Raw genomic sequence first — 23661 nt, 5'->3', positions numbered from 1 at the left:
ATTTTGTTTACCCCTTAAGCTTCCTTCTGCATTCGGACATTTTCCTCTGACGATTCTGACGATTTTATGCTTTGGTATCTCCTAAGAGACCCTACATCTTTAGGTTCCTCTTGTCCAGCCGAGACCATGGTTTTTAGCAGTCATTACGTCGACACTTTGAGGAGTGTAAAAAATCGTAGCTCCAGCAAGAATTAACTTTACTTCACTCTCCATATCATGAAACTACCAGAGTGACTTGTGCTGTGCTATATTTTTAGTGCATGATAATAGCGAGACTTTCTCCGTAGGCTGATTTCTGTCGTTGCAATCAAAAGACTACTGACTTTAAAAGAACAACAAGCATTCATCTTGTTTTATCCACAAAAAGCGAAGAGTCGTGTTTACCGATCGAAGTGTGGAATTGGATAAGGACTTGTTATCAAAATAAAAATAATTTAATTATACAATTTGCAGGTCGCAAAGACACTGGATTCAGTACTGATGCAAATATTGCGTTAAAATCTGGCGCTAATCATATTCGAAGCTTCAGTTCCTTGGAACGTACTATTCGGACACAAAATACATAGAACTTTGTACATAACTTAGAAAGGCAATGCTATGTTTTATCTGTCTTACGGTATACCATAAAATTGTTTAAAATCCTCAGTATTACCTTCAATGTTGATATCTATTGGCCGTATACAATTCTCCTCAATAATTTCTTATGCTTTATAGTTTTCTCCTTAAAAGGACATGAATTGGAAAAAATAACGGGAATTTGAGACAAAAAAGAAACAACAACACATCAACAAACAACAACGACAACATCATCGAACTCGACAAATACTTATAATTTAATTGTTGCGCTGTTTCCTTCAGATCACGGAAAGAAATAAACCAAACAATATTGAATCGTTATTACGTAAAATAATTGAACTGAGAATGCTTTCCTTTATACGACCGGTTTTTGTGGATGATCGAATGATCAACAGTTAACACAGAACTAAACCATCTAGCATGTTGTGATCAAGAGCGTGTGGGGATCACGCAAAGGTTCCAGAAATGGCGAAGGGAAAAAAATCTAATATTGCCTTTACCTTTTTAAATAGTTCACCACATGACTTGTTTCTTTGCATAGATTGTTTGACGGAATTCTCACAAGAGCGTCAAACATGCATTGAAAACGATAATTTCATTCGCTGTTTACTACCTGTGTCACGCAATTGCTGTCACGCAAAAACGGCAGATTATCGCCATTAGTGATAAATACAGGCCAAAGCGGGCCACTAAAAACCTTTTCCCCAGGGATTTTTTTAGATATCCTATTAGATAAGTGTCTAGTTAACCCAAAAAAATTGTTTTTACGATATTTTAAGTTATCGCACATAGAAAAATATGGCAGAGTTTTACTGCATAATTTCGCTCGCTACTCATTTGCAAATTTTGCCTTTGGATTTATCCCCGTTTCAGGCTAAAATCAATCTTGATTTGTTTTATTTTTCGCTCAGTCATACAATACAGACCTAATTACATTATAAATATTATTAAATGATCAATAAACAGCTGCTGTATAACGCGCGAGGCGATCAAACTTTCAAAAAAATCATTCAAACCGGAAGTGAATTTTGAGCCCAATTGGGGCGAAATCTTTTTTGACATATTTCTACGAAAGGAAGCTGTATTAGGAAAAACTAACTACGGTCCGTTTGGTTTCTCACCAGGACCTATCTATGGGAAAATATGAGCGAATCGTTTATTCCATTTGTTCCGCTTTCTGGTTGATAATTCTAGAAAGTCGCACTTAAGTAATCGCTCGTAAATATGTCTCTCCAAATATTCACTCTTAAATTTTCGCTCATTAACTGGTGCATCGCAAACGTTGGGGAACGTGTCGTTCCCCAAAAAGCTATCATCTTTCTCTTGACTGTCCTCCATGCCTGGTGCTTTTCAAAATGGCGGATAAGATTTCAATGAGCCAGCGAGCACTCCCAGAAGTCACGAGCCAGCGATATATCTCAAGTCAAGTCAGCGATATATCCCTAACGATGTAACGTTGAACGACGACACAAACTGCATTTTATGACCGGTGGCGCCAGCCTCAGCCTTCGGCTGGGCTGGGCCCCAGTAAAAACTGGATTAAATAAATTTTAAATCCCCTATCCAAATTCTTTAGTCCAGGCTTATCTATCATTTACGGTCATGCGACCGTTTCCGGTCTGGGGAGCATTTGCGGTTCAATTTGGGGATCATTTTAGGTCCTGGGATCATTTGGGGTCCAATTTGGGGATTATTTGCTGTCCCGGGATCATTTGCGGGCCGGGATCATTTCCGGGCCTGTACAACCTCTCAAGGGATTACTTTTCGCTGTGGGTGATGAAAATATCACTCAAAGAAAATACAAATGCGTCAACACTTCCTGGGACACTTTCGGTTTGATGGCGGGTGTTTGCAATAAAAAGCTATCAGCAGATTATGTAAAAAAACATTACGTAAGAAAATTTAAAACGTGACTTATCAAATATTACATAAGTCGAAGATGCGGCATTTAATTCCTGAATTAGATTCGCCACATGTAAAATGCGACGTTTAAATAGGGCCTTTGTTATAATTTTACAAGTGGACACTAACTTCTTACTTAATCACAACCTTTAGTGGAAAATAACTTCTTACTGAAATTATTTAAGTTTGTAAGACATGTTTCGACAGAACTTCTGTCACCTTCAGTTGAATGATTTACAAAGCACACAAAGTTGAATAATAAGTAGACAAAAAATGCTAATTGAGACAAATAGTAACAACAGAACGTGAAAATGTGTAAATAAAAGGATAATTTTAGATTTACATGGCGTATTTGGTAGTTTCTTTTGAATATGGATAGCCTCCTTTATCTTGAGTTGAAAGCTGGTAGAGGCGTGATCTAAAATATGAAAGCAATCTATTGAACACAAGGAGCGACAACGTTCAGAATTCTGAAGATGTTTTAAAATGTGACTGAGAGGCCTTATCACTGGCTAAGGGCTCACGTACGCGTGTGGAAAAATGTCGGGTGGTTTCGCCGACATAACAGGCATTACAGCCCGCACATGCAAACTTGTACACAACACGCGAACTACACATTTTCACGTTCTGTTGTTACTATTTGTCTATACTGTATCTTAATTATTATTTGTGGGCACTAACGTCTTAATTAATCATCACTTTATAAGTGGACACTAACTTCTTAAAAATTTACCATCTTTATTATTTACTATCTTACTAAATTATAACTACTGTATAATATAGTTATATATTGTAGTTATGTAGGCACTAACGTCTTCATTAACCATCACTTTATAAGTGGACACTAACATCTTAAAAAATTACCATCTTTATTATTTACTATCTTACTAAGTTATAACTATAATATAGTTATATATTGTAGTTATGTGGGCACTAACTTCTTATTTAATCATCACTTTATAAGTGGACACTAACATCTTAAAAATTTACCATCTTTATTATTTACTATCTTACTAAGTTATAACTATAATATAGTTATATATTGTAGTTATGTGGGCACTAACTTCTTATTTAACCATCACTTTATAAGTGGACACTAACATCTTAAAAAATTACCATCTTTATTATTTACTATCTTACTAAATTATAACTACTGTATAATATAGTTATATATTGTAGTTATGTAGGCACTAACTTCTTATTTAATCATCACTTTATAAGTGGACACTAACATCTTAAAAATTTACCATCTTTATTATTTACTATCTTACTAAGTTATAACTATAATATAGTTATATATTGTAGTTATGTGGGCACTAACTTCTTATTTAAATTAACCATCACTTTATAAGTGGACACTAACATCTTAAACATTTATCATCTTTATTATTTACTATCTTACTAAGTTATAACTATAATATAGTTATATATTGTAGTTATGTGGGCACTAACTTCTTATTTAATCATCACTTTATAAGTGGACACTAACATCTTAAAAATTTACCATCTTTATTATTTACTATCTTACTAAGTTATAACTATAATATAGTTATATATTGTAGTTATGTGGGCACTAACTTCTTATTTAACCATCACTTTATAAGTGGACACTAACATCTTAAAAATTTACCATCTTTATTATTTACTATCTTACTAAGTTATAACTATAATATAGTTATATATTGTAGTTATGTAGGCACTAACTTCTTATTTAATCATCACTTTATAAGTGGACACTAACATCGTAAAAATTTACCATCTTTATTATTTACTACTGTATCTTACTAAGTTATAACTATAATATAGTTATATATTGTAGTTATGTAGGCACTAATTTCTTATTTAATCATCACTTTATAAGTGGACACTAACATCTTAAATATTTACCATCTTTATTATTTACTATTTTTAATAAATCATCACTTCATAAAGGCCCGGTAATACGGGCAACATTTTTGTTCAACTTGTCTCGCAACATTGTTGCATTGCTAGTTGAACGAGTTGTTGCCCGTATTACTACCGCGCGCTCAACTTGTCTCGCAACAAATTTCGGTGTTACAAGTTGAAAAAAATTGTTGCAAAAAGTAGAACTCGGTTCTACTTTGTGCAACATGTTGCTGCAACTTGCAACACTGGAATTTGTTGCGAGACAAGTTGAGCGCGCGGTAGTAATACGGGCAACAACTCGTTCAACTTGCAATGCAACAATGTTGCGAGACAAGTTGAACAAAAATGTTGCCCGTATTACCGGGCCTTAAGTGAACACTAACTTCTTACTAAATTATAACTATATATGTGGGCACTAACTTCTTTTGCCCACATATAAAATAAATCATCCAGGGGGGGGGGGAAGCAACTTCCCATACATTCTCTTATATGAAATCTGAGCGATGCTCTCACAGCTTGCAAAGCAATCATCGGGGCGGTAGTCAGCGGTGTCTCTAAGGCGCATGAGCAGCTCATTTCTTTGTGAACTTGCCAAAACAAAAACAACATGGGACCAGTGAGAGAGTTCGATTTTTTTATATATGTAGTAATAAAAAAGAATTTCTAAGTTTTGTCTTTAAAGCAGCGAAAATTTCTCCGGAAAGGTTCTTGGTGTCAATAATTATATGTGGTGTTTGTTATGAAATAAAACCATTACAGGAATGGTAATGAAAACGTGTCGATCGAATATTCCCGCGCTGGTCGGAGCTATTGTTCTTGCTCTATTGTTTGAGGTTGTTTGTTGACTTGGTCTTTCTTTGTTTTACTTCATTTACAATCCCCATGTGGGCCAGTTGAAAATCGTGGTACAAACATGTCAAACATTTGCATTTCAGCACTGAAAAGTAGCACGGCATCACAAAATTCTGCGTTCTTAAAACTACACGACGATGACGAAATTTTTGGATTTAAACACGCTGCTTTTAGATTTTTAGTTAAGAGAATTGAACCCCTTTATAATAAGTGATTCCACGACAGCAGCTTCCATTTCGCGGGAAAAGATTGCCTGTTGCATCATCGTCCAAAAACCGCTGACTACATCGTGAATTGATCGCTTTGCAAGTTGTGAGAGCATCGCTACTCGGTCCCAGACCTCGTTTCTTCCCCCCCCCCCCTGAAATCATCACTTCATAAGTGGACACTAACTTTTTACTAAATTATAACTATATGTGGGCTCTAACTCTTTAATTAATCATCACTTTAAGTGGACACTAACTTTTTACTAAATTATAACTATATGTGGGCTCTAACTCTTTAATTAATCATCACTTTAAGTGGACACTAACTTTTTACTTAATATTACTTTTTTATAGAAACTAACTTCTTACTTATTACTTGATAAGTGGACACTACATTTTTAATTTATTACTGCCATACTTATCAATGATACTTTTATGCATTCAGCAAACCATTCAGCCATTTCTCTGATATATGGTACCCTTCGAAGAAAGGCTCTCCGCAACATTCTCCCTGATGCCTTTTTTGTTATGTTCTGACCAGAAATGGAAGAATCTTGGTGACTGTACGTCTCGTCTGGTCCTGCTGGCATTACATCATGTGCAAATTGGACATAAGCACAGGCACTTGTCATGTCATTAACAAAAGACAGTCTCTCAGCTAGCTCTGATGTTGGTCCAGTGAAGGCCAAACCAGTTGGTATAATGGCTGTTTGGCATGATCTTCGATTTAGCCCTTTGGCAACCTTCCCAGTCAACTTTGTCAAAGTCGGAGGTTTGCTACTTTTCCGCTTTCTGAATTCCATATAAATAAAGTCCTGTACATAGCCCAAAAGGGATTCTACAGAAACTGCTTCCTTGACTAAAGACAAAAATATCTAAAAACGAAAAGTATAAATAGCCACATTAAGCATAACATCACGGGGCCCAATAGGTATCCTGTGGATTAGATATACAAGTGAGTATACTTACTCAGTAGATACTGCAGAGTTTTATGTGTAAAATGGAGGTTCACTTCCCAAACTTTACAAAATGTAAACAAAACAAAACAGACCATAGTCCGGCAGCATAGCTGTAAAATTGTGTCATTTTTGTTACTAATCTCATGTTTTGCAGATCAATAGAGATATGCATGGAGATTAACTTCTGCTATAGAACCACTCTCAGTTTTCACCGTATTGCCTGTAAATGGCTTCCAAGTTTTTCCTCGCTGAGACCCCCCGCGAAGACTTACGCCCTCTTTCAGTAACTCAGGAATGACTCGATCATTTGCGCAAAAAAGTAAAAAAATTCGTATCAATTAGAACATTACTTCTAAGAACAATAAATTTTGTTGCATTAATGTGCCATTCATACAGACAAATACAAGAAATAGTGTATAATTGTGCGTGAAAAATTGAATACAAACTTGTTACTTGCTGTTGATTGCCTTGCCTTGCCCGTGTTTTGGCAATATATTTTCGCAGCATTGTTTACCGAATTTTCAGTGACCAGCTGGTATTGCTGAGCCGTGATCTAAGCCTCTCAGGTAAGCTACGTCTTCCAGAAAAAAATCGTCAGGCCAAAATGCTGAAGCAAATGTGTAAGTTGCCAAGAACATATACAAGCGAGAAGAGTGATTTGTCCCAAACACGAAACAGAGCAACCGTGGTGCTGGATATTTTACCCTTGAAAAGGATTTAAATAAATAATAATGGATTGATGTGTGGAGAGAAAGAACTCAGAAAAAAATTCTGAGTTCACAGATGGGACTCGAACCCACGACCTTCCGTACACTAGTCGGACGTTCTAACCACTGAGCTACTGAGAACTCTAATGGTGAGCAGTGGTCATTTGTGGGTGACACAACGACTGCATCGCGCAAATCACATTATGTCAATGAACACGCACATTTAACTGCATCACGCAGTCACGTAGTACTCTCAGAGTAAATAACTAAATAATAATGGATTGATGTGTGGAGAGAAAGAACTCAGAAAAAAATTCTGAGTTCACATTTGCAGAGTTTTTAGGAGTCTAAAGAACTTCACGTTGACGTAGCAGAGCCAGATGCAGGAGAAGGAATTGCTGAGACGCGTTTGAGACACAATGCCGCATGGGATAAGTCATGCCGCGTACTACAGTATTACCAAATTGGAAACGCTGGAGAGAAAAAGAAAGCAAACTGCAGGAAATGCATCGCAGCAACCAGAGGATATAGGAAAGCACAAGAGATGTGACATTGCTAGTACGACTGTAGGAGAGAAAATATGTTTCTTTTATGGTGGACCAGCCAAGGAGAACTGAATACCTCGCGCAAGCACCAAAGAGCTAGATTCTCAAGCTCGCGCTATTGCCACGAAAGAAAATGATTTCAATCTTTTAGGAAAACTTAATGCTGGGGACATGGTAGCACGGGAAAGTCAGTACCATAAAGGAATGTTATGTTGCACTGTATGCTTGTACTAGACAACAGTTCGTCGTGAACCAGCCAGAGGAATCAATGTCGCATACGTAAGGTAGAGAAGTGCAAAATGTCTACCTCTGAGTGTAAGATGTTGAATCTGTCCAATGTCAAGAAGAAATTAATATTTGGCAAGGCTGTAACAACTAGGTGCACCAACAGAGGATCAGTTTTTACACTCAACGCGATTTAAGGATCGACAAGCTGCTCGGTAGCATCCCAGCAACAACAATCCAAATGAACAGCCGAGTGAACAGCCTAACATGTGTGCAAGCACATGAAAGGTTTGAACAAACAGACAGAGCAGACGGTTATATGCTTCTGTCTTTATCAAATGATTGGGTGCTGCCTTTGTCATCAGACCTTGCTAATGCTGTGTGTGAACGTTATGACCAATATGGAACGATATGCCCTCTGCACCTACGTGGACAGGCTTTCACTACTGCTATTGTAGACAACATAGACCTCTACCCTTTGCCTTCCAGAGCAACAGGATATCTTTCCACGGCACAACTATTTCTCTCACTCGGCATCCAAGTTACACCGAAGAAGGCCATCATGTGGAGCAAATTATCTTGCGGGAGTTTTCGTCAACTAAAAAGTGCATCAAACCCTTCCCCGCGAGCTACACCAACGTCCCAAGTGTTGTGTCCAAAAGCAACAAGCCTACTGAAAGCCCAGTTACAGAGTCCGTAATATTGCTGATGTCATCAGTAAAGAAGTTGAATGTTAAAAAGACATCAACAAAAATTACTCAGCTGAAAGGCTGAGATGGAGAGTAGAAGTGTGAATGCGTCTCGAGTTAGAGAGAAGACAATTAAAGGTCAAAGCAAAGATAAAAGATAAAACAGCTAAAGCTATATATATATATATATTGACGGTCTATGTTTCACGCTATGAGACAGACGCAAGTAGCCCCTAAATGAAAAGGACTAAAAGCTCTCTACTGCCCTTTTTTAGATTGCGCTCATTCCAAGGCGATGATACTTACTACTTACTTATCCTCTTCAGGCCCATGAGGACTCTTGAGGCCGGAAGGCAATGATAAGTCATGCTATAACTGTTATTGGCAAAGCTGTAAAGTACGTAAATCCGGAATAAACAGTGGTTATTGCTTGCGATCAGCCACTCTTTGCTTAAGCAAAACAATTGAGTGGGCTTAGAAGGATCGTACGGAAGAAGATAAGCTGATAGTCATGCTTGGTGATCTGGCAGTGTATGGGTTGAAGTTCTGTCACAAACTGAGATCACTACAGCAGGAAGAGAGCGGAATCGCTTATAAACTGTGCACACAGTATTCTCGCCAGATAACTACAGCAAGTTTGTTTTTTTTTCAGAAACAGGCATAAGTTTGTATGTGTGGAGGTATGTAAAATCTGTTAAAAGAGACGAAGCTGATTCGTTTCATGGAGAAGTAAGAAAGAAACCATGATCCCGCAGCTTAAGTACTGGAACTTCATTATACAATTATAGTTGCTGACAGTGTCTAGGCGCATGAGTAGAATGATGAACTCATCAAAGGGGATGGCGGGGCTATAGGCCTGACAGACAATCCAAGTGTGGTGCTAAGGTAGAGGGTATCTGGGCCTCAACTAGCGAGGTTGGTTAGACAGTTTGAAGATAGTGATGAAGACAAGCGCGCACATGTTGCCCCATCACAAGCAGTTTCAATGCAAGTCAAACAAGGTTCATTGTACCCCGAAGAATTGGACTGGACGTTCAGCGAGGAAATCGCGGCGATCGAAATGATGCACACCTTCTGACGCTGCAATGTCCTGTCATGGGCTCATCCCATGAGGCTGCAAGACCTGCTGTAGCAACAATAGATAAAAGTGCCGTAGTGTCAGTTTAAATGAATGACAGATGTCAAAGAGTAGGTTTGCGCAGTTTTGTGGAGGATTCCCGAGGTAGTTTTTTTGGAGCTATGTTGTACTTGTTTTTGATGAATTAAAAGTTGTGTTTATTGAGATGCCTTTCCATCGTCACAACATGAATATACCTTGTTCTTTAATCCTTGAGCCGAAACAAGTGTGCTACACCTATTATGTGGACAGTATTGGACAACCCTTCACGAGTGGCGAAACCACTTGAACGAGTCAGCAAGTCATGCTAAGTTGACGGACTTGTTCAAGCGCCTTCACCACTCGGGTGTGTGACCCAAAGGTGAGCCTCAGTTAACGCAGATTAATGATCCTCATTAGATAAAGGCACTATAAGTATCCCCACAATGGTGTCAGGATACATGTTCTCACAAGTAGATGACTTGTGAGAATGCCAGGAACTTCTGACAAGGTAAATTTTATTAAAAGTAACGTTTGACTACAAAACAACAAAAAATGAACATTTTGCAAGTTTGTCAACCAATTCAGACAAGGGTGCAGCTATATAATTATAGGGCTACGATTTGGACAGAAAAAAGATATTTGCTTTTACCTCAGAAAGATGCTTGACATGGGATGTCTGAACAAACAGGCCACCAGTCTTAAGGGTAATGCCTGTAAAAAAGTCTACCATCAGTTGATCAATATTCTGAGGACCAGACACCAATGGCATTATCCCCACTGCACAAATCGAAACACCATTAAGTGCAATCTGTCCAGAAAGTTTCATCACATCATGGCCAAGCTCGCACTGGTAAACTTCAAGAGCATTCCTTTGATCTATGGAAGCTGTAAGACAACAAAACAAAACCTCATTCATTTGTGGAATGTGTGCTGACATGGCAGTGAATTTCTTGTAGTTAGTGTTGTGTACTACTGACATAAAATGTTAAAATGCTTAAACACAAACATTTTGTATTATTTTAGTTGTCAAGTTTTTTATGTAAGATGGAAGGCGGATTTTCTGGCTTTTCTGGCATAAAAGGTATTTAAAATATCATTATAGAATTGAAAAGTGCACAAGTACCTTTTATCATCAAGAGAAAACTTAGTAAATGGAAACCAGTTGAAATTTTATTTACTTAAGAAACAAAGTGTGGGTATTATTTCTATTATTATTTATATGCATCTATACACCTTATTGCAATATCGCTGTCACAGAAAAAAGAAAAAAGGTAAATAGGAATTAATTAGCGTAGTTTCATAACTGGTAGCATTTACAGAAAACTCACGAGTTTTTATCTGCACACTTTGAGTCCACTTTTTATTGGTATTTTGGGGCATTTTGAGGTCATTTGTACGAATAAATTTCAGGCATGCGCTTAATTAATTCCTATTTGATTTTTTCCTTTTTTCCTCTTTTCTATGACAACCTTATTACAATTAGGTGCCGGTATGTATCGGTAGGAGGTTTTTTGTTAATACCGTTTAATTAATTTCCTATTCTATTTTTGTTATTGTAACTAGTGACTACTGTAACTGATGTGTGATGTAATAAATATATAATTAACCCATTGACTTCCAGTGATTTTTTAATAAACAGCACGAATACATGCATGCACAGGCGATGAAGTTTTACAATGATCCCAGAAATTGCATTTTTTTAATTTTTAACTACAAAACGAACTTTCAATAGTTATTACATTACATCCATACAGTATGATAAAATAAGTTCATTAAATCATTATGAACTTCGTCATTTAGCAACAGAAGGGTCCAGAATTGATTTCCACACCAAGTTGATACAGTGGAACCCCACTTAAAGGACACCAGGTTAATACGGACACTTTTCTGTGTCCCGAGTGGCAAACTCTTATACATTGCCAAACCCGCTTTACGGACAACTGTTCATCTGTGCACTGCCAATTTTCATTGTTGCGATTATTTGCTAACTTGAAGACAATGGACCCTAGTCAGAATTCCAAGAGATAAAACCATTTTATTACAAAGAGAAGCTTGGAATCGTGACTTTCGGTGTTTGACCCTTGCTATTCTAAACTTACTCAAAGTCCGTTTTCGGTAGTTACTTGCATCGCTCGCTTCAAAGAGTCGACTTGTGGCAACTCTAACTGCTGTTCCTATTTAAAAGTTTTTTTTTAAAGTTATCGCCTGTGTCGTAAGCTAAAACGCCTAATCGCAGGTTAAAAGATGCTGTGCAAAGTTAAGTTACCGACTTTTTCAAATGAGTTTGTAGAGTTTAGAAGCCGGTCAGTTTCAGTTACGAAGAAAACTTTATAGAAAATGTTGAGTTTTTTAAAGTTTAGTGCAAGGGTTTGACTAGATTGTAAGGTTTTATTAATTTTAGTGAGAGAGTAAACAATTAAATAACGTTTTGTTGCCGTAAAAACGTTTGCCTTTGTCTTTGTGTTGATTAAACATGTATCCGTGACTTATTTCCCAGACCCTGCTTAATACGGACACCCCGTTAATACGGACAATTTGGCTTGTCCTCTTGGTGTCCGTATTAACGGGGTTACACTGTACTGAAGATTGTGTGACATTTTCGTATTGAAATATAATCAAGTCAACACCGCTCACTAGAATCACTTACATGTAATGCAACTTAATATAATTATCAAACAAAACATTTTAGATCAGTTAAATCAGCAATTGGGTAGAAATAATTTATTCTTTTAGAATTCTGGCTTCTCATACAAATAGAAATACGGATACCGCCACTGTTGTATTTTTAATGGCTTTGAGATAAATATTATCGAAAGCAGAAAAAGGAAATAAAATCAACTTAAATATTATCGATAACAATGCATGCCAAAGCAAACAAAGATCAGATAGCTCATCTTTGCAATCTAATCAAGATACTGCCATCGGTTGGCCTTTTATACTGAAACGGTCTTAAAAGTTATGACACTAACCGGTGCGGCCTTCACTCATCAAATTAGTTGACTATCGTGTATGCCAATTATGAATACACATACAATGGTTAAAAAGTTCTCAGTGTGAGCTCACAATTATCCAGTACATCATTCTCTCCTGACCCCAAACCTCCGTTTAAGTGCTAGAAATCAAACACGTTTTGCCGAGACTCTAAGTTGATTCATAAACATGACAATCAAAGATGGCGTACCAAAAGTAAACAATCAAAGTGCATAGTTCCCAGTGCTACTCTTCAGGGTAGTGCAAACCCACATGCACCCTGAAGAAGTCAGAATTGTTGAATATTTCAGCATTTAAAACATTTCATGTCATGTCACTCCAGCCTCACTCATAGATTGAGTGCAAAAAAATCAATTTTATGTTCTCACAGTTAAAATCAACATTATCAGCCTCTTTGAGGACTGACAGCATAAGGTTGCTTACTAAAACAGTGCAAGCTTGTGAGTAAACTAGACAGTTGTTATGAGTTTCCTGGCCTTAATTTTGTTGTAGAAGCGACTTTACAATTTTCTACAAAGTTGCAATAATCCAATTAACAACATCAAGTATTGCTGACTTGAAATTGCAAATAGTTTATACAGTTGTGTCCGTATAGTCCAACCCACTGAGTATGGGCTGTTGACACTTTGCCGTCATAAGCTTCATCTTTATGTTATGCCCTCAAACTCAGTCCTTTCAGCTTAAGGAATACTCATCACCTTAATGACTTTAAGATGGCCAAAGAACTACAATGCCTGATCAAATGGATGAGGAAATGGATGAGGAATGCCACGTTCTATTGTTTTAATAACTTACGTAACATAATGCAGATTTTGGTGGCATCTTTTCGACATTTTGAATCATCATCAAAAATATCATCAGAACTGCCTGCTAGACCAAGCACCGCTGCAAGTCCATCAGCTAATCCTTTTGTCGAGCCCACCCTTTGATGCTGAAGTTTCTTTATGTTTGACCTCATCTTCTCAACATCACTTGTAAACTCTTGGCTGTGGGCAACAATACTGGTTTGTGAATGATGGTCTTGGTAATCGACTAGGGCAAATCGGACATGAAAGTCCTGTTTGCAAATCCTATCAACAAGGACAAGCAGCTCTTTCTTCAATCCCCTAAAGAAGACTTCATCTGATGTAGTGCAGTCAACCGCAACGATCAAGTCCACTTTTTCCCTATCATAGATGCAGTTAAAGCCTACAAACAAAGAACCAATGTGAGATACACATAACAGAACATGACATCTAGCAGCTGTCCCCACAAGTTGGGTGCCTTAGTTATTATTCATTAAGGGTAATGGGTTCAAATCTTACGAAGGTCAAGGATTTTCCTTTGCTTTCCGTGAACAACAGGAAACAACAGTTGATATAAATTATACTCAGAGGGACTACAATGAATTTGTTCAATCCGTGTAAATATACTTGAAATAAAACCTTACTCTTGAAATAAAATCAGAAAGGACAGAATCTGAATAATAAAAGTGGCTATATATGAGCCACTGAACTCGTTCCTATTTATGGATTGATCATTGGGTCTAGTAGTACTGTCTGGTTAAAAGCTGCAATGTGTTTTTTCGTTTTTGTTCCTCGCTTTCATTAACACACGTAGATATATTTTTTAAAGTTTGTGGTAAGTTGTTTCTTCACAATATGCAACCCGAATTAAAGGCGAATTGCCATATTGAACATTGACACACTTTTAAATGTAAGCCTTTAAACAACATTTAAACGCTTTTTCCACACGTTCATACATTATTTCTACATTTTAAACACCAGTGCAGCATGTCCTGCATTTAATACTCCAACAACAATGTATCAGTTGCGATGTCGTGTCATTTCCCAAGATCGAATTTTCCTTGATTATGGCAGTAAGTTAATTGATTTACAAGGTCCATTATTGTATAAAAGATCATTACCACCAACTCTTACTTTAATACACGTGTTCTGTGTTAAGAATTTTTTCTTTCATGGTAAAAGATTAGAAAGATTGTGTGACGTGATTAGATTTGTAGTTTCTCAATCTTGCATATTTAATTACAATATTATATATAAAAGCCACTTGAAGCAAATTGCTTAGAACATTTTCAAACCATGGTCAATTTCATTTATAGAACCCGAAAAACAAAGTGAAAAAAATGTCTTTCAAGTAAAGAAATGCACTGTAATGAACCTAGGAGGAAATAAGTCCGCAAACGTTTAAAATGCTTTGTTGTGGTGTTTACTTTATGTTAATACACCTGCAGACACCATCAAGGGCGCTATCAAACAATTTTGTGGATGCTGTATTACAGCACCCTCTTTGCCATGATGTATGTAATGAAACTTCGGGAGCCAATCAGATCGCAAACAATGCAGTCGATTTACCGTGGTGACAATCGAATAATATACCGGACCATGGATATATCCAATCTTCCAAGTATGGTTTCCAATAAATGTCCAGCTACGCTCTGAAAATGTTTGACTGTCATGCGGTCAAAAATGTACAAGAAAATAATGGCAGATCCCGCAATAAATTCACAAACTTCCAAGGTCTTGTTTTTCATTCATAAATAATTTATGAATTTACTGTGCACATCATTTATTTTTCCACTTGCACGTTTTTGTTATAGAATGCCTAAAAGTACCAGGTAAAATAAGGGTGGGTGCGTGCTAAAAGTTTTGAGACGTCAATGGGTTTAATATAATGGCATCTTCATACCACTACACTACTAGAGGCATGACATATGAGAAACATATGAGAAACATATGAATAACATATGAAAAACATATGACATACACTGTATGACAGAAACATGTGAAATGCGCACAGTTTGAAAATGCCAAAAAATTCATCAAAATGCAATTTTTCTGTCTAACATGTGTCAAACATGTGATACATATGACTTAACATATGAAACATATGACCCTGGTTGCTGAACATATGAAATAACATGTGACACATATGACACAAGTTTTATCTTGAGCTCTAAACATATGACACATGCTACATATAGCTACCAGCATCCACATGCAGTCTTCGACTGACTAAATACAAAGTGGCTAACATATGTAATAATGCAATCTATAATTCCTTAGTATACCGTGACTTGCTAGACAATTTCTTACTGTAGACTGCTTATTTACAGTCTAGGTTATATACTGCACGAAAGAAAACTATACAAATTACAGCTCACTTAATACACTTAACTTAATACACCGCTGACAATAAGTGATGTCAAAAGTAAGGACGGCTAACAAAAAAGGTAGAATTAATTTAGCAGTGGCACGATATATTAAAAACGAGAAACACTGATAATTTGAGTTTGCAGCCGAGGGGTGTTAGCACAAGAGGATGTGCTTCCACTTTTCAGAAAAGGAACTAATTTTATTTAATTATGTCGCTATATGTCTCTCCAGATCAATTTTTCCTGCATCAGGGCAATGGAGTTTGCAAATTTATATCTTGCTTCGTTAAGCGCACATCTGTAGAGGAACTTTTTTCCAAGGAGAATGAGGTGGTTGAGGGTTATAGTTGATTTCAGTTTACCTTGGCTGCCCGCTTTGCGAAGTTCATTGGGAAATTGGAAGCTTTGTTACGAAGTTGCCAATTACATTGCGAGTTTGCGAATCAAATTGCGAACTTCCATACAAAGTTCCCAACTTCGGCTCGATTGAACTTCCCAAGTTTGGTACAGTAGTTGAGGAGAAACAAGACATGTTGCTTGAATGTCATGGGGACATAATTCAAAGCAGAGCGGGATGTTGTGGGTTTAAATCCTAGTCAGTGTACCTTCCGCCCTTTTGTCTTTGGAAGTTGGCATGTGCACATTTTGTTTCCTTATTCTCTTTAAAGTATTTTATCGTTTATTTTTTTTCCCAAGTGCTCAGTTCACCAAATGATATGCATCTTGCCCCCCAAAATTCACAATTTCCCACATTGCCTCCCCCATTGCACCCTAGCATGTATACCTGAGCTTTCATTTCTAGCCTTTGTCAGGTGTGAGAAAGATGTACATGTAAATTCAGTTTGTCATGAGCGTGGAACAAAGGAAAACTACAGGGAGACTTGTGGCAACCTAGATCATTAACTAGGTTCATATGCATGTGACATGCCTCCTGCATACTGCTAGGAAAAGCAATGCCAAAGTATCCAGTGTGAAAATAAAGTATAGAAAGATAGGACATTTTTAGCTTGTAAAATGAAACAAATATATAATTCACTTGTCACAAGTGTCTTTAGATATAATTTTTGCCACAATTTACATTAACCTTGTTAAACAATCATCTGAGAAATGTAAGCCACTCACCTTTAATGTCACTGCCCACCACAGGCTTGGCTTTTTCAACACCAGGTACTGTATCTTTGTTGTTACTCAAGGTATGTGAGGTGCTCTCTTGTAAAGAGAATAGAGATAGCACAATTAGCAATAATTTATACTAAAATGTGCAGTTTAAGACCATTGGATAACAGCAAATAAAACAGCGAGCAAAAAATTAATCTGCAGCAAGTGATCCAATACGATCGGCAAGCAGTACTTTGCAAAGCAAGCAAGGCAATAATGTGAAGGCAATGATGATAGCAAACACAAGAAGGTGAGGCCCCTGCAAAGCCCCAAGGGCTGCCCCGAAGGCCATGTGCAGCAAAGACGGACACTGCTGACCAGTTCCACTCGAGTTTAACTTTGCCTAAGAACCATATAGCTGAAGCATCTTATAGCAACATGTAGAAGTTACAAAATCACAACATCAGATATACATACACAAGAGAATGAAGTTGGGCATATTACTGCAACATGTCCGCATCCAGCAATGTTTTATTGTGTGGACATGTTGTGAATTTGTCTGTGCTACATGTCATTGGAGGGGGGGGGGGAGTAGAAATATTGCTAGCTGCTTAATGCTGCAGAAATCGGGATAAGCTCCGACATTATGAGGCGTATGGCTCCAGGCTACCCCCCCCCCCCCCCCCACATGACATTGAGACATTCTCCTGTGATGGGTCCTTTTGCGTACTGCCCACCACAATGCCCTTTCTGGCCTGGCAGTTCAAAAGGTAGAACAACAAAAGATCAATTAAAGAGGTTGGGGGTTATATTATGGGAAAAATATTTTTCTCTGTCTCACACGATTTCATTTGCTTAATACCTGGATTAATTTCAGGAGGGCTACACTATTTTACGAACTGGGGGACACCAGAGGCTATTCAAATCTTGTGAACCTATCTTATGAACCACGACCAAGGTTAATGTGTCTCTTTTTACATCGTTTTCGTGTGACATAACAGGTAACCCTGCTGCTGTATTGGTACAACTGTATGTAGTCTTTTATTGACATTGATATCTCAGAGTGTGAATGAAATCAGCGAAATGCCCAACTTTTGTTGTTATCCAATTTCCGAATATGCTAAGAACCCCAAGTTAATTAAGCAGTGTTGTTTGGAGAAAATTTCGGCAATTGGAATGGTTCCCGTGCTTATAGAGGGAAAGCATTATAGCAGGCTGCTTGGCTCTTGTTGAATCAAGAGATCTCTTATATTCTACCTTGTCTTAGAGATGAGCTTATATACACAAAAGCAGTCTAAAGCTTTCCGAAGTCTTGAAGCTTAAAATCAGATGGTGTCTGGATTCATTGCTAGTGTATGTATACACTACCACATCATCACAAACAAGTTGGATGTTTTAGCATTTTCATTGACGATACCTGTAACTTTCTAGGCCCTTCCATTTCAAATAAACGACACTATTGATATTAAATAAAATTCTTACATCTCCATTTAATAGTTTTTGATTAACCCTTAAAGTAAATAAATTGAACCAAAATTGTGTTAAAAGAAAGTATTAAAAACTAACCTTTGATGTCACGTTCTACTCCAACTTCAGTCTCTGGCTCAACATTTTCTGCATGAGGATTAACATCTTTATTGTCGATCAAGGTGCTAGTCTCTCCTTGGAAAAAAGAGATAACACTGTTAGATAGAAGTATAATGCACGGTTAAAGACTGATTAGTATCAAACATGTATCAAGTCAGTCAGCGAGTATGGTATGGTACAGTACGGTACATGTACATCCTCATAGCATGGTGGGTGGATGATGTCAAAATTAACACTTACCAAACTGAATGGCGTATTACCGAAATAAATGGATCACGTTTAAATTGAATGGCTCACAGTTGAATGGCGTACTAGCGAAATGAATGGATCACTCTTGTATTGAATGGCTGACAATTGAATGGCGTATCACCGAATTGAATGGATGACCGTATTGAATAGCGTACCACTGAATTGAATGGATCACCGTAATGAATGGACCATCAGATTGAATGGATCACCATGAATTGAATGGCCCACAACGCATTGTATGCTGGGCTACACTCAAGGAGCCTGAGCACAAGCGTGTGGAAAACATGTAATCTGGAATCGGAACCGGGACCAGAATATGATTTTATTTATTCAGTTTTTTTTTTCATTTCATTTCTTTTGTCAATGCAGAGTCCACACTGCAAACAGGTTTTTTCTATATTATTTTTAACTTCTTTGTAGGATAAGTTGTTGTGTGTGGTGGCATTTGTGGACATTAAATTGCGTGGACGGAAATTAAACTGAAATTAAATTGATTAACCGGAAATTAAATTCATTCTGGCTCGCAATGCATGCTGGATCCACGTTCTCTGCATGGCGGCTATTTTACATGTAGATGGGGGATTCTGCCTCCAGCTGTTTTGCCGTCCTTTGCCGTCCTTTTGGACTTTTAGGTGAGTAAAAATTGTTTTCTTGTGGTTTAAATAGCTGAGCTCTAAGGCATAAAGCACAAATATCAATCTAGCGGCCAGCAGTCAAACTGGAACCTTAATAGAATTCCCAGTTCGATCGGCTTCGATCTGCCTTGACGGTCGCGCTGCAATCAATAGCGAAGCGCACTAATGACGTCAAGAAATTTAACCCCCGGTGTGACTCGGACAAAAGTCAGACAAACAAACCGCTCTCCGTAAGAGCGATGTATGGCAAAATGGAGTTGGCGGGCACTTTGGAGACATATTTGGCGATTGTTTCACCATATTTTTGACAGATGGGCTCAGAATTCGAGAGAAAACCTTACTTGTGCAACGTAGAAAGCTAAAACCTTGGTTTGAAACAAAAGGTTTGTCAAAAAAAGCAATTATTCAAGTTACTGAATGGATTATAAAGGACCGTTTCACTGCAAGAAAACATTTGATTTGCACGCCAAATGCAGAATATTCACACTGTTTTAAGTGACTCATTGTGCAGCACAACAGAGCCAACCTCAAATGTATGCCACGACAAAATTACGCAAAGAAATGCTCGTCCGATCGGTCTCATTGCCTGACCCAATGTTAAAAGAGGTCAATTTTGTTACACCGATTTGTCGCGGCAAAATACAATTTACACTGACGAGCGCGACAGCTATAGCTGCAGTCTTTCATAGTAATGGAGATAAATAGCAGCTTTATTAAAAGGAAAGCCCTTCAAACTGCAACGATATATATATGATTATACCATGAGAAAATCGTTTGAATAGCAAAATATTTTCTCCCTCTATCTTTCATGTGTTGAAACAGACGGCCGGCCTGTTTATCAGTGCCGTCAATCGCGCGACGTTCTTTCCAGAGCCTAAATGAAGCAAACATACACCAAGAAGTATTCTTCACAATTCGTCGGAATTCTATACTCTAATCAATGAAAGTTATTCGCTATCCGCCGCTTAAATTTCACGGCATCCTGAATAAATTTGCAGTGGGAATCAAGGTGTCATTGCCCGATCTTCAACTAATAAATTCAATTTTGGGCCATTTTTTGGATACCTTGAATCTGTTTTTCACTAACCAAAGCAAGAGTGTTTGAAATCTACCATTTTTCGAGCATTTCGAAAGTCTCGGCCTCAAATTGAGCCTTTATCGCCCCTTTTTCTTGTCAAGAATGCGTCCTTTCCATACAAAGCCTTTGGCCAAACTCAAATTGTTGTCCGACTCATATGGGGGGGTCTCATGCGGCAAAATCTATTTTTAGTAATAGTGCGCTTCGCTATTGCTAGACAAACCGCTATCAAACTGTGAAACAATACCGCATCTAAATACGAAATAAAACCTCTTTATAAATGGGTATCAGTCACATTATTTCATTTATAGACGTTTTGAAGTATTAAGTCCAAGTTGTACTTCATTGCTCGTATAAGGTTTGCTTATTGATTTGTCAATGACAGGGACATGCGAAGTCGAAGTCTTGGATTTCAGTAGTTCTAAAATGTTTATAGAAAGCAATACTGAACATTCTTGGCAAGCTTTAATATTTGAGTAATATGTCAAGGCAAGAAACTTGGGCGGATAGAATTTAAATTACAATTCAAGCAGTTCTTCGTTCTCATAGTTTGAGAATCAACTCTGCACAATCAATTGCAATATTTTTTTTTCCCATTATTATTGCAGATGAAAACTGGATGGCATGTTTCAGTCACTTAGAAAAGTCAAGGGATATAATCTCGAAACAAAGTCAAATAAGACGTCCAGGAAATTAATTAATAGTCCCAACACTCTTCTTAGTTAAACAAATCTTATTTTGAGATAATTTTTTCAAAGAGGAAAACAAAATTATTATGAAGCCAATGAAGATGAAGTAAATATACTTTGTCATCCTTACTGTTGCTGTTGCTAAAATTCAATAATGCCAATTAAGGTAAAAACTGTGTGTTTTATGATCCTCACAAGACTGCGCAGCTCTATTCCTTGGAATGTTATTCTATTGCTGTTGATGACCACAAGCATTTTTGGGATCAAAGAGGACAAAGAAATTTAGTCAATGATGATAAAGAACTTAATATACTGACTTTGTCATCCTCAATGTTGTTGTTATTAAATAATTTAGTTTTTCTTGCAATCAAAGGGGACAAAGACATAAGGTTTGTAATTAATGATAAATAACTAAATATGCTCTCATTCGCACTGAATGGATGTAATCTTATTTATAAATAAATGTATGTTATTTTATTCATCGCAAGTTGATGTTGTTCGCACAAGCTGTTTCTTGTTGTTGTTCAACCATAAGAAAAGTTATGGGAGAGGCTGGACATAGAATGTGAAATTTTTATCGTGGCCACTGTCACAAGCATCAATACGTAGCACAATCCTTTTATGCATCACTAGCCCACCTGCTTTGTTAAACTGTCCCACCTACTGTTGTCAAGAAACTAATCAGGGGGGGGGGAGGGTTTCTTAGGCAGGTGGTGGGTATGTATGTGTTACCAAGGCCTTCAATATGAATCCGTATTTCTAGAATAGCCCAATTTTTAATACCCTAGTCTAGAAATCTAGTTTATTTCAATGGCCCACTTTCTGGGCCATTGAATTAATATTACACCCTGTTCCAGCAAATGTCTTTTAAAATATTGGATACTCTGTTCTAGAATGGGAGTACTGTATAGGTATTTTAGAGATGTACCCTTCTGAAGTAAAAGGATAAGGTTATACACACAGGTTAACTCTTTGGAGTGAGCAGAAGTGAAACATACTGTTGGCTATCTTTGCAGATTCACAAATACTTGGAACCCAACAACAAACCCCTTAAAGTGCCTATGAAGTAAAAATTAATTAATGCTTATTGGAAAGACCTTTACAAATAAAGAAGAATGGCGTTTACCGTTTTGAAATATCTTCTTTCGTTTTGGAGATATTTACGTTTTTGTGTTATGCAAATGAAGAAAGTGATGACGTCATAAATTGTTCCACTAAAAGATAGATCACAAAATCAAGGATATCTCTGAAAATATAAAGGTGATATTTCTGAAATTTGGCATCAGTAGTGACCATCCTTAAAGGTGCAAGATGGCTCATACTATGATGTAACCATGGCAACACTCTTGGTTCCAGGCTCTTTCTGTCATAAACCAAATATCTCCATTTGCAACCCTTTAAAGTGGGACAGAGGGTCCAGCTTGGAACACACATAATGTCCTATTACCCTAACTCTCCCCATTAGCTTGTTGGGAGTGGACCATTTTTGATTAAGCAAAACCTGGGGATATCAGTATTAATTAATATAGGTATTTGCAGCAAAACTGTTGCCATGGCAATGGCATGACAGGTGTCATTTTGTGTCTTTTGTGGTGAACATTAATTGTGCCAAGTTTGAAGAACACAGCTCAAATATTCCAAGAGATATTCTTGATTCAATGCTTCATCTTTTTGTGGAACAATTAATGACGTCATCACTTTCCTCATTTGCATAATATAAAAACGTAAATATCACTTAAATGAAAAAAGATATTGCAAAAAGGAAAACGCCATTCTTTTTTATTTTGAAAAGCCTTAAAAATAAACAGCAATTATTTTTTACTTCATAGGCACTTTAACCAACCCTACTCATGTTCAGTTCACAATTATGAAGATCCATGCACCCAGCATACAGTATGGGGCCCAGTTCTCGGCCACTTTTGACGTAAACTTGTATTTCTTACCTCAGAAGAACCGCAGGAACTTGAAATTTCGCCCAGAGCTAACTACATTATTCAGCTTTGTGTTGTAAAGCTATCGACCGGTCAATAATTAATTTGCCCGAGCAATAATTTTCTGCATAAAAAGGCTCAATTAATTTCCACAGTCATAAAATCACTCTGTAAACTTGTTTATGTTATTTCGATCCCAAATTACTTTATGAGACTTTATTTTACTTTGGAAAAGAAGGTTTTTAACGCGCCTAGTTGCTTGCCTATGTGCAGGGTCTGGCAAACCCGCAGAACTACGTTGTGTGACCAATGCATTTAGATGATTTATTTTGCAGTGAAAAGGTCTTGAAAGAGTTAGGTGTTGTAGAAATAATAGAAAATACAAAAGTCAGCTCAAAACTTATATATTTAATTGAATTTTATTTTTAAAACATTTCTTTCTTTCATTATTGCTGCAGCAGATGAAATTATACTGTATTAAAAACAAAAGCACTAAACTGTGATAGCGAGCAGGGTGGCCGAGAACTGGCAAATACGCAAAAGTCGCACGAAAAAATTCGAAGCAAATTAAGACCAAAATATACAATGGCTCAACAAAAAGT

General features: G+C 37.2%; 1 protein-coding gene and 1 long non-coding RNA gene across 2 annotated transcripts in view; both read left to right on the top strand.

Annotated features, from left to right (window-relative positions):
* Positions 1 to 23661, top strand: part of LOC144631510 (serine/threonine-protein phosphatase 2A regulatory subunit B'' subunit gamma-like) — a 212672-nt gene that overhangs the window by 97482 nt on the left and 91529 nt on the right. The gene's annotated exons all lie outside the window — the stretch shown is intronic.
* On the top strand, positions 19271 to 21605 carry LOC144633015 (uncharacterized). The gene is made up of 2 exons (XR_013566981.1): positions 19271 to 19358; positions 21048 to 21605. It is a non-coding gene; the product is annotated as an uncharacterized LOC144633015 (long non-coding RNA).

The sequence above is a fragment of the Oculina patagonica genome, chromosome 12 (assembly GCF_052425735.1).
Source record: "Oculina patagonica isolate OP01 chromosome 12, crgOcupat, whole genome shotgun sequence".
In the NCBI taxonomy this organism is placed as follows: Eukaryota; Metazoa; Cnidaria; class Anthozoa; order Scleractinia; family Oculinidae; genus Oculina; species Oculina patagonica.
The sequence above is the reverse complement of the archived record's forward strand: the minus strand, read 5'-3'. Positions and strand labels throughout refer to the sequence as shown.